Consider the following 12,910-nt stretch of genomic DNA (forward strand, 5'->3'; position numbering starts at 1 on the left):
GAGTCCAGGAACAATTCAGCACCTCAATCAGATATTAGGATCCTAAAACACGCACTCAGCTGACAGTTGGATCCTGAAGAACTTGGGCACTTTGGCACCTCAGTTTTCTGCACTGAAGCCCCCCAAGGCTTCCCCTGTATAAAATAATGCCAGGTTTCCTCATGGGCTGGTAAGAGGAGGGGAAGGAGGACGCGAAGTGACAGATTATATATATAAGCACGAGAGCACAGGACTTTCTGGCACGATGGGGAGGCCAGTCTCCCTTCCAGCCCTTCTCCAGGGATGCTGCTGCGCTTCACACGAGACTCACCAACACAATGCACTGAGCAGCTGAACTACAGAGGAGATGAGAAACCATTCGCCAGGGGAAACACCCATGCCCAGCTGGGCACCGCTCCAATAGCTCTGTCCCAGGTTTAATCCCACGGTGTCAGGGTACCCTGGGCAAGCGCGTCAGCAAGGGCCGCAGATCTGCCCCAGATTCCAGCTCCCGAGTGTCACCAGCTGACACTGGCTTTTGGGAGCACCACGGGGCTGCACACATTCCTCCAAGGAATGGTGCCAGTTGGCCAGGAATACCTTCCAAAGCCGCTTGGCAGAGCTGTCGTTACAGACACCAGAACTAAATCCACAGCCATACAGTTTTGGAGACAGGTTAAGAAAATTAATCCTGAATGTATTCCCATTTCCTGAGTATGACACACAACCTGTGCCTGACCAGGGGTGATAAGGAACCCCCAGAAGTCCAGCGGATCTGCCCCAAACACCCCTCTTCCCCTCTGTGAAAATTATTCCCTACATTGCAGACTGAGCAGCCGCAAGTCAAGGCAGCTTCTCTGTCTTGAAACGATGTGCTGCAATTATCTCACAGCAGATTAATGACACGAGTGCTTTCCTGAGGAGGAACAGGTACAGAGCCATGGTGCGTAGTGGTCTGGGAAAAGATGCTACAAAGAATTGTCTTGGCACAAATGCTGTAACTGGGGCAAGAAAAGTGACAAATATCTTTGCAGCACGTAACTGCGACATCTTGGCAGTGCTGTGATATTCATGTGATTAATCTTGAGATCTAATCCCACACCTGCCTATACACAGAACTGAAACCGGCAATATGCAATTGCCATTTTTACCCTTGCTCCAAAGACTGCAGAATGGCTCTGCTCTGTTTGTATTTATTTATGAGTGTTTCTCCACTCACCTGTACAGCAACCACAGAAAGGACCTCAACTGAGATCCTGTTAAATTCATCAAAACAGCCCCAGGCTCCCGTCTGGGAAAGGCCTTTGTAAATATTCCCACAAGACTGGAAAAACAGAACAAAAACAAAGATCACAAGAGTGAAATCATAAATGGAATCAACTCCAGCAAAAAATTGATTTTATTTCCCAGCCTGTTTATTTATAGCAATTTACAGTCTATTGTGGGTATTTAGAAAAGTGCATGGAAACAGCAGGCACAACTCAATTATAATATTTATAGCTCTGCGCAGCTTGCCACTTTATCTGCTAATTGCACTTTCTCGATATATCTGTGCACCAGTTTCATTTAAAGGTCACTTGTGCTGAATTACTGATGGTCCCGTTTCCTGGGAGAGCCCATAAGCTAAATGAAATATGATCCGAGGCTACCAAAATCACTGTACCGTGCCAGACTGGCAGAGAGCAAGACTCAGCCTAATGATTCAGTGCTCTGTAGCGGCTGAAGGTTCACTATGTTTTGGGTTTATTCTGGGAGAGGATCCTGAGAAAACCAGGACAGGTCCCTCCCCGTGCCAGGGGCTGCCAGGTCGCGAGCACGCCGAGAAGAAACGACCAGGGTCCAACTATCAGCACAGCCTTGGTCTCAACTGAACAGACCAACATTTTTGAAGAATTACACATGAAATCTAACTCCAGAAAGGAAGGGAAATGCATAATGAGGCAGAGAAGATAGTTCGGGTCTCTGCCTCCTGAAGAACCTTGTGCAAATCTTAGAGAAGGAACGGGAGGAGAAGGAAAAGGCATTCAGCTTAAAGGAGTGTAGCAGGGATTTGGAGAGAGGTGATCACAGGATCCCAGCCTGGTGGGGCTGAAGGGACCTCTGCAGATCCCCCAGTCCAAGCCCTGCTCACGCAGGGTCACAGAGCAGATCACACAGGTGGGTCCAGGCGGGTTTCAATGTCTCAGAGAAGGAGACTCCACACCCGCTCTGGGCAGCCTGGGCCAGGCTCTGGCACCTCCCAGCAAACAAGTTTCTGCTCATGTTCAGATGGAGCCTCCTGTGTTTCAGTCTGTGCCCGTTGCCCCTCACCCTGGCGTTGGGCACCACTGAACAGAGTCTGGTCCATCCTCTGACACCCACCCTGAGATATTGATCCCATTGATCAGATCCCTCTCAGCTTCTCTTCTCCAGCTCAACAGCCCCAGCTCTCTCAGTCTCTCCTCACAAGAAAGAAGCTCCAGACCCCTCAGCATCTTGGTAGCCCACTGCTGGACTCTGTGCAGTTATTCCTTCTTAAACTGGGGAGCCCAGAACTGGACACAACTCCAGATGTGGCATCACCAGGGCAGAGCAGAGCGGAAGGAACAACCTCCCTTGACCTGCTGGTCATACCTCTCCTAATGCACCCCAGGTACCATTGCATTACTCTCATCCTTCAGGTCTGCTCGGGCCCTGAGCATCCCCAGCCCCATGTGACCGCACTGCAGCCGAGGTGGGAGCCATACCTTGTAGTCCATCTGCTCGGAGCAGTTAAACACGTACACCATGATGCCCAGGGCTCGCCCCAAATCTTTCGTAGTCTCCGTCTTGCCAGTGCCCGCAGGGCCTGCAGGTGCTCCGCTCATGGTCAGGTGCAGTGACTGGGTCAGGGTGATGTAACATCTTTCACAGTGAATGATGAATGAAAAAAGGAAATATGTCCAATAGGTCAACTGTGGGCTGCAGGGCAACAGCACTAGAGCATTGCACTCAGCAGAGCCTCTCCTCTGAAAAGCTGTACGTGAGCAGGGGTCATGTCTGAGCTGAAAGCCTTCTTGGCATTAATTACCACCTCTGCTCAGCTCTGTTTTCTCCAAGAGATACTCATCTTCCACCAAGGTCTGCCCAAACCTCTTCATGTCCAGCTTGTGTTCTCTCTGGATCCTCATACAACTCATGGATATTGGGCACATCTCAGGCAGTATGAGAAAAGGACAGCTTTTCTGGAAGACCTGTCACTGACAGAAACCTGCTCAGGTGGCCTATGAGTGAACCCAACTCAAAGCTGCAGCAAGTCCCAAAGTTTCTCCATCATGTTGATGATGGACACTGGGGTGGTGTCCACATGTGAGTATCTATACTACCTGTATAAGCCACAGAGGTGTAGTCAATATAGCCAACAAAACCTGATGATACCTGGGGGCTTGACGCAGCTGACTAACACAGGTGACTAGAGCCACCTGAGATGCTCTTGGTTGCTGAAATGTCACATAGGGTGGAGAGATATGACAAGGGGTCCATAGGAGACTTTTACACTTCTGGATTGGCAGCTGGAAGCCAGGTGGGACAACACAGAGTATCTCAAGTAACCCTAGGTGTCCCCACTGAGGCAACCAGGTAGATGTCTGCTTCAAGATGGGATGAAAGCTCTCTAGACTCACCAGCTTTATGGACTGCGGACATCTTGTGCACAGGAAGACACCCACAAGTGTTTTAATGTGTGAGCTGAATCCCACCCAGGGATCTGATGTACAAATTCCCCAGAGGGTACCACCAAAAACCAGATAAGAGTTAGAGCTCGACCACTGGAGTGCTGGGACATGGAGACAGAACAAGAGGGATACAGGTGTCTGAACTAAATCCATCTTTGGTTGGCATCTCTCTCTCTACCTGTGTGGCAAAGCCCAGCTATGACATTGTGTCCCAGGGACTTACCTGTCGGTCAGCGGAGTGACCACAAGCCGAGGGGTATTGCCAAGGTATTCATAGGAGTACAGGAACTGGGCGTCACAGATGTTGGCAAAGCAGTGCCGTTCCTCATCTGACCATCTGTGCCGGAGCTGTGACAGCCAAATGAAGGCCTGGGCATTGTCCACCTGCAACACACCCACAAACACCATCACAGGAAGGCCGGGGATGCCAGACACATGCAGCTCGGGGGCCAAAATAGCGACTGCTATAAAATTTTCATGGGGGATGACTGGTCCTCACTGCAAGGCAGGTGTGGTGAGGAAGGCCGCCTCCTTGCAATGCGGTGAGAAATGTCACCTCCCCATCTCCCATCAGTAAAGGGGAGGAACCAAATTAGTGACCACATTGGTGGGAGAGGAAAAAATTAATGGCCAAGAGAAAGAGCCTTACAAAAAGACTCCTGAATAGATTTAAGAAGCAGCAAGTCATGAAGAAGGTCTCATAACGCAACCAGAGTGAGAGAAGGAGCAGAGGCCATCTAGACAAGGAAGAGGTTGCAGACAGCACCAAGGAAACAGACTGGGGACAGGTGGACAAAGACAGGCATGGCCAGCGCTCTCTGCACAACCAGCAGGCAGGTCCAGATGCATCACTTCACCCCAGGCTGGACCGAGGCACCACTGAGCCCAGCTGAGCCTTGAAGACAGAAACCCTGTGAGCAGCCTGGCTGCCTCTGAGATGACACAGATGAGGGAAGAGCCACAACCCAATACATTCAGGGCATCTTCCCACCCACCTGCAAGGCTAAACACTTGGCATGGTGTCAGGGACAGGGGAGTAGTGTGGGAGAGGTGTTGCAGGAGAAGGGAGTCCCACATAAGTCCCTGTGGCCCCACACCAGACAAAGGACGCTACAAAGAACAAAGCTTGAATGCTTTTTCTTACTTTCTAAAGTCAAAACTGAGACTGAGTCCAGCAGCCTCCCAACACACCACCATCATCCACCAGCACATGTCTTGGCACCAGGACGCAGTGCCGCGCTCTCACTCCTGGTGTGAATCTGCAGCAACTACAAGTTGGTGTTGCAGGGCCATGACACAGCACAGCTCTGCAGGCTTACAGGGGCTTTCTGCACACTTACTACAAACATTGTAGAAATAAATTTAGTCATACGTCTCCCACTGAGACCGGCAGTGATCTGAATGGCCAGTGGTTGGGCCCCCTGAAGCCCCCTCTCCAGCACCCACAGAACTGTGCTGAACTGCCAACACCAACCTTCTGTGCTATCATCTTTGCCACCACATCCCGAGCATGCACGTCGATGGTGCAAATGGTCATGATTTTCTGTCTGTCGCCCTTGGAGAGCTGCCCGATCAGCATGGTAACGAGGGTGTTCAGCTGGGTCACTTGCTTCTTGTGCTATTCCTTCATCGCATTCTCGTAGCCTTCCTCCACCCTGGCAAAGGCAATCCCAGCCTCGGTTGTCCACCAGATCTGGGTGCAGCAAAGCGCCACCTAGGGAAATAGGCTGGTTCAGTATCAGGGAAAATACCAAAGCTTCCTTATGTTCAAGAGTGTCGGATCCACAGGGAGATCAAGGATGAAACATCCGTGACATGAAATTAAGTATTTTTTCATACAGTAGTCACAGCAGACAGTACAACAAGGATCTGCTCCATGACATTCATTTAAAACACCATATCAGTGACAGACACATTTAGCAGCTAGTTATAAGTAAATCAGCACCTTTCACATGCCTGACACAGCAGAGGAGGAAGAGTTGGAGACCACGAGGTTGTCAGAGGTGCATCTGAGGGGCTCTTCACTCTTATCAGGCCTCACCACTTTGCCTTCCTGCTGCACCTCTCACTGCTCTGGCTGTACAGACTGCACTGCCCAAGCCCCTGGGCTCTGTCACCCAACCAAGAGCCCCAACCAGAGCATGGAGCTCAGCCTGAAAACTCCATCAGGAGACCGCCAGGATAAAGGACAACTCATCCTCCCTCTCTCCTGGATAGCAAGGTGGAGGCCAGAAACATGCCTGTCCACAGCTGCTGAAAGAAGGGAAGGGCAGGACTGATGGGGAACCCAAGAGCTACCTTTCCACGAGCCAGCCTGAGTGGTGATAAGAAGCAGTGGCAGATACCTGGGCAGGATAGTCAAAGAGCCATTGTTCCCTTGGTTTTTCCTCATAAGCCATGACGGCTTCTGTCATCTCATCTCTCACAGTAGCCCTCATGCTGTCTAGTACATGACTGAGCCAGACTTCAACCTGGAAAAGAGATTAAATCCCAGTAACACATTTGCTCTTCTTAAGTGCCTTTGGTAATTAGTGAAGATAGGAAATGAGGCAAGCATCTCAGTTCTCTTTAGACTGGACATGAGGGAAAGGTTCTTCACCCAGAGGTGCTGGACACTGAACAGGCTCCCAGGGAGGTGTCACAGCCCCAACCTGACAGTGTTCAAGGAGAGACTGGGCAACGTCCTCAGACACACGGGGTGACCTGTGGGGTTGTCACTGCAGGGACAGGACTTGGACTCCATGATCCTGGTGGGTCCCTTCCAGCTCAGGACATTCTATGAGTTAACCAAACCTCACAGCCTCCTTCAGACTGGGTAGATTTGGCTAATTCTGGTACTGTAGGATTAGCATCTACTTCCAGACACCAAGAACAGAAGACAGATTTTTTTCTTGAACTCTAGCTACAGGAGGAACCAAAATGAACTCCGTCAATGAATAATTTGGTCAGGTGTGTTCCACCTCCAGGCCATGACAGAATCCCTGGTGGGATGTGGGCAGTCTGCCAGCAGCAGAAGAAAGATGCTGCCAAACTTGGGAACACAATTCCTGCTGAATTTCATATTTCACAGGCAAAGCCCTCAACAAGAAGACAGACTGAACGCAGCAAGCTCCATTGCTGGGGAGCTCAGTAGCCGGTATTACGTACTTTAGCTTCCTGTAATAGACCATGCAGAAAGGTGAAACTACCAGGATAGATAAGCTGAGCAGTAGCTTGATTCTTACATTTCATACTTTCACTCGTGGTATGAAATAATGAAGACTTGAGAAACAGGTAAAAGGCCTTCTCCTGCCAAACACACCCGTGCAGAGGTACTATGGAATAGCTTAGTCTCTTTTCAGTCTGCATCCCCTCCCTCACCGAGGATATTTGTAGCAAGCTTTAAGACCAACCTTCAAAAGGTCTTAGAAAAAATCAAATTAAAAACCTAGTCAGAAAAATGGCACAGCTCTTTCTCTCACAGTGGACTGCGACATCCACGTCCCCCCTTAGTGAGGACCTATCCAGAGTGACACGAAAGGTTGTGGTGTAAGGAGGTACTAAATCACCACCTCTTCCAGCTTTTCTCATGCACCAGGGGAGAGCAGTGAAGCTCTATGACGTCTTGGCAAGGGATCTCACACGAGGGGCAGGGGAGCAGACTCCACCGGACAGTTCTGATAGACAAGGACTTCCCTCTCACCTGCCCACTGCAGTCACAGGGCTCGCTGAAGCTGACGGACTCCTCCTCTCTACTGTACATTCCCAGGCCAACCTTGGTTGGCTTTTGCTCAGAGTCCAGCTGGAATTTCATCCTGGCCAAGCTGTCAAAGAGTTTGGAAAGATGACGTTGCACCTGCAAAACGGGTTGTATAAATAAAGCAACCGAGATAGGACGAGCGGAATGAAGATCACTATACGTGTCACAAGCAAAATCATGTTAACAAAATATCTTGGATATTTAGGTAGCACCACATCTTCTCAAATGTGGCCAACATACTGCCAACAAAAGCCTCTTGCTGTCTCTTGTAATACTTCCACCTATTTCTACGGAATTTAGAAAACAGACATGCCTTAATAAATCATGTTTCTCCATTGGGAAATCTTCCATACAGAGCAAAAGCATAGAAAACATTGAAACACCTCATGACTCCTACCCCAAATTTCCCTACATGTAGTGATGAGAAGTCTGTAGCCATTTCTCCACCTCATCCTATTCTCAGCACAACGTGGAGTTTTCTTCACTATGAACTTTCCTGTTTTTCCACTACTAGAAACTGATTTTGTGCTAGTGAAATATCCTAAATTCTCTTTCATGGAGAAGAAAGATCTTTATTTCTGCCTAAGACCTATGATAAACAGCCCAGACCTCCTATAGAACAACCATGTTCACCAAAAGCACTCTTCCAGAAGGAAAAGAATAATTCAGTTCTTTCCTGTTCACCTCCATCTGAGTCTGCAAAGCCAACAGGGAGATGCTGTGGGCTCTCAACATCAGCATCTGCCTGCTGGGAGCTGAGCAGGTCACCAGCACTTCTTCCAGACCACTGCGTAACACACAACTGCATCACTGCGCGCCCCACGCCAATGAAGGTGAGATTCTCCTAGGATTGACGTCCCCACAGAAAGGGGAAGCTCCCAAAGCAGTCCCAGACAGGAGCTGCCTCTCTCAATTACAGCAGAGAGGTAGAAAAACTCCCATAGGGGAGATGAGAAATGAGGGAAAGGGACCTGGGGGTCCTGGGGACAGCAGGGTGACCATGAGCCAGCACTGGGCCCTTGTGGCCAGGAAGGCCAATGGTACCTGGGGTGGGTTAGAAGGGGGTGGTCAGTAGGTCAGAGAGGTTCTCCTGCCCCTCTGCTCTGCCCTGGGGAGACCACACCTGGAATATTGTGACCAGTTGTGGCCCCTCAGCTCCAGAAGGACAGGGAACTGCTGGAGAGAGTCCAGCGCAGCCACCAAGATGCTGGAGGGAGTGGAGCATCTCCCGTGTGAGGAAAGGCTGAGGGAGCTGGGGCTCTGGAGCTGGACAAGAGGAGACTGAGGGGGGACTCATTCATGTTTACAGATGTATAAAGGGGGAGTGTCAGGAGAATGGAGCCAGGCTCTCCTCGGTGACAACCAGTGATAGGACAAGGGGGAATGGGTTCAAACTGGAACACAGGAGGTTTCACTTAAATTTGAGAAGAAACTTCTTCTCAGTGAGGGTGTCAGAGCCTGGCCCAGGCTGCCCAGGGAGGCTGTGGAGTCTCCTTCTCTGCAGACATTCAAACCCCCTGGACCCCTTCCTGTGGAACCTCAGCTGGGTGTTCCTGCTCCGTGGGGGGATTGCACTGGATGAGCTTTCCAGGTCCCTTCCAACCCTGACATTCTGGGATTCTGGGTGAGATGCCCAATGCTCTGATGCTTTCAGAGAAGGAAGGGTGGAGGTGGATTTGTCCATCTAATTCTGACTCACTGACTCACAAAGAACTACAACCCTCCCTCTCATGAGCTGTGCTGCAAGCGGACGCAGCTTCTCACACACATACAAGCAGGGCCAAACCCTGGGAGGTGCTAAGTGACTCTGAGAAGCACAGGGCACTCAGCATCCCCCCAGATCACAGAATCATTTTGGGTGGAAGAAACCCTCAGGATCAAGTCCAGCCATACCCTAGCTCTGGCACTAATCCATGTCCCTAAGAACCTCGTCTAAATGCCTTTTAAACCCCTCCAGGGATGGTGACTCCAGCACTGCCCTGGGCAGCCTGTTCCCATGCCCCACAGCCCTTTCTGGGAAGAATTTTTTTACAATATCCAATCTGAACCTCCCCTGGCACAACTTGAGGCCATTAAGCGTATCTTGAGGCCATAAGCTTATCTCTTTTCAAACCGTAAGTAAACCGTAGAAACTTTTTCTTACATGTAGAAGCTTCTGGTCACAAATCCCCAGCTGCCCCTTCCCAGACCCTGTCCAGTCTGGAGGGTTCGGACACAACCCCAGCACTTGCTGCGATCCTGCTGCCAGAGCCCGAACGCACCTGAGTCTGCACAAGTTCAGCACCCAGTTCACGAGGATAATGTCACTGTGTATTTAATCCTCCTTTAGGAATCATCAGACTTTGAAACTACATTGGGAAGGCTGAGAGTGTATCTATGTATGATACTGCTTGACATTTACTTTGATTTTACTGCAAATACTTTTGAATAACAGAAAACACCAGGAATTTCTTCTTACTCAATAGAGCATTTCAACACAGTATCTTTGCTTCCTGTGTTTTTTTTTTCCTCTTCATTTTAAATATCAATCAACTATGTATTTATGATACTCTGTGGGCTGAAATCACCCAGCAGCAGACACAGATAGAAGCAGCGTTAAAGGTTAGAGGTAAACAACAGCATTTCCAAATACACATGCAAACCTGCTCCATTCCTGTGCTCACATCAATACTGAAAATGGTGGAAAGCCTGAAGAAAGTGAAAATACTCGCTACCAAAAGACAGAATTAGGACTTTGTTCATCATCCAACACTCGCCTTTTGCTGTGAACGTTTTGACTGGTTTTATGCACCAACCTCTGAATAAAAGATGCGTCCCAAACAAGGCCAAGCAGAGCTGTGCAGGGTGGGTGGCAACCCAAGGAAGTCCTGCCTTGGCCACAGCCACTGTCTGACCACCAGCTGTCTTACCTCTTCCAGGCTGTGTTCTGCTCTTCCCCTGTGAACAGGCCATCCCAAAGACCTTTGCACGGGGGAAGGAAGAAGTGGCTGACTAGCAGATGTCTCCTCTGCCTAAAAACAGAGACGTCTCCAAGCCCTCGGTTGTCAGCACTGTCACATTTGAATGACCGGTCTGTGGCTCTTTCAACAACAGATGCTGTTTGCTGGCATCCCAGCTTGGGGAACCAAGCTCAGCAACAAGTTTTGGCTGAGATCCTCAAGAAATGGTTTCCCCCAACCTCACTGTATCCCAGCAGAAACAAACCCACTGTTTTTATGGTATCAAGAACATAGCTCTGCTCTGTGCAGTGCTTTCAGAACCATCTGCAAGCATCACCAGGGACAGATGGGACAACATCCAGTGTGCGCATTGCCTTTCAGAGACGACAGATGAAGGCCAGCAGTGAAAGAGTTATTGTTAATCCAAGTGAGGGTGGGAGAAAAGGCACTCAAGAAAGGATAAGCTACAGCTGAGTCCCTAGACAGCATCTTCCACCCTGACATTACTGACAGCTGGAAAATGTGAAGGTGACATAGTGCAAGGCTTACCAGCTGTGGGTTGGTGCCATTGGAAAGAATATCCAATCAATCTGCTGAAGAAACAAAGTAAAATCTGGGAAAGGCCAATCTTTTCATGTCCAAATATTCAGCCAAAGCCTTCTCACACAGGGACAACCTGGGGAGAAGAGCAGAAAAATAGAGCCCAGGACAGGCGGGTGAATATCCTTTAATGTGTCGTGCTACAGTTTGGGTTATCGAGCAGATTCTCCCCTCCCATGGGGAAATGCCAGACATGAGCTGAGCCTGCAGGCTGGTCCTTTACAGCATTTTCCAAATAGATAACAAAGCACATAGTAACTCATAGATCTCTCTCCACTCCCAAGGGTCAAACAGACAAAGAGTCAGAGAATCCTCACCAAAAAGCAGAAACACAGGTGGAAGAAGAGGCTAGAAAGGCTTTGCAGTCTGACTTACTGTTTTAGACAAGCTCTCAACTGCCACAGGTGATTTCACACTAGGATGAAAGTTTCCAAAACTGCTTTTATTCTAATGAGCACATTTTAAAGTCTGATTCAAACCTACTCAGCTTTTTGTGCTTGTGAAGCCTGAAAAGAAACTTGTTTGCTCCGTTCTAAAATGAATCTCTCAGTGTTTACATGTTAAACTGCTGCTGAGCTTTCAAAGTTCATAAATAACATGCAGTTAGTCCTCTGTGGGGAACACGGGCCTTATCTGTTTAGGAAGTAAAATTAGATCTCTATTTTAAATGGATAGTTATTACTGACACAACAGCTATCACGTTAACTTGTTAGGTGTGTTCCAGGTAGAGCAGCTCATATGTTAGGTGAGAACTGCATCCATCTCTGGACATTAAGGTCTTTCTCAGGGAGTTTAGTTATACCATCTGTGAAGGGTACACACACAAAGATAATTTTGTTAATTAAAGCACATGGGATCAGCTCTGCTGCAGATATCCCTGCTTGGACTGCTAAATAGATATTTAAGACACCAAATTTGGGGTGGCAGTGAGGCCACATGTTATTAAAACCAACTGAGTGCCTAGCTTTGTATGTGTGCAAATCAATATTCAAGATAAGAGTTTGCACATACGCAAAGCCAGAATCCACCTTGGGGGCTTCAGGGTGATGGATCATGAATAAAAAGACTCAATGTGTGAATGCAAAGAACGCACAGTCCAGAAGGAAAGCCTTGGAGCACAGGTTAAACCAACTTATTAGAGCTGATCCCAGTCTCTGACAAAATCCTGGGACTGAAGTTGTACCTACCTACTCTGAATGTCCTCCAGTGGTTGGGACAGACCTGGTTTATTGGTGGCCTCAACCACATTTGGGGTTTTCTGAGTTTCACAGGCCAGTTCTTTAAAGTCCACATCAATCCCTTCAAAGCGTTTGGAGTCCTAAAAAGCAACACAAACATGTTCATGGTAAAACATGGATTTTGTGCTAAAGGTCTCCATCCTCTGGGTGCTGTCTTTGGGTTGAGGGGAAAACCTTCTGTCCAGTGCAGACAGGGACCCCTCCACCATTCCAGAATGGCTCTTCCACTGACTTGCCTGAAACTAGTCTGCAAACAGGCACTTGCCTTCTTGTCACTGTATCCCAAAGGGGTTGTGGATAAAGTGCTCCATGCAGGAGGCAATGTCTAGGACCAACCATTTTCATGGGATTTAATTCCCCTTGGAAAACCTCATAAATCTCTCTCTCCCATGTCCAGGTGAAGTACCAAGTTTCCCTGGCTGCAGCAGCAGGAGATGCTCCCACACCGTGGAAAGGCTCCCAGCCTCATGTGAGTGCACTCCTCCCCTCCTGCTACAGCACAGGAATCCCAACACCCATCCACAAAACGGGTATGATGACTCTTGTAGAGGAGAGCCCTTCCTTGCCTTCAATGAGGGTATGGAAACCCCACGTCAGCACCGGAGGCCCACATCAACAATTATGCTCCATATCTAACAGGGACTCTGAATTTCTGGAGCTAAACACTGAAGAATAAAGCAAGCTATGTTCAAAACATCTCTGCTCCTCCCTTCTTCCCAGGTC

The 12,910-nt window shown here is 48.9% G+C and overlaps 1 pseudogene; it reads right to left on the reverse strand.

Annotated features, from left to right (window-relative positions):
* LOC139826163 (dynein axonemal heavy chain 9-like) overlaps nt 1-12,910 on the reverse strand; it is a 68,794-nt pseudogene that overhangs the window by 34,765 nt on the left and 21,119 nt on the right.

Source organism: Patagioenas fasciata, chromosome 35 (genome assembly GCF_037038585.1).
Source record: "Patagioenas fasciata isolate bPatFas1 chromosome 35, bPatFas1.hap1, whole genome shotgun sequence".
Lineage (NCBI taxonomy): Eukaryota > Metazoa > Chordata > Aves > Columbiformes > Columbidae > Patagioenas > Patagioenas fasciata.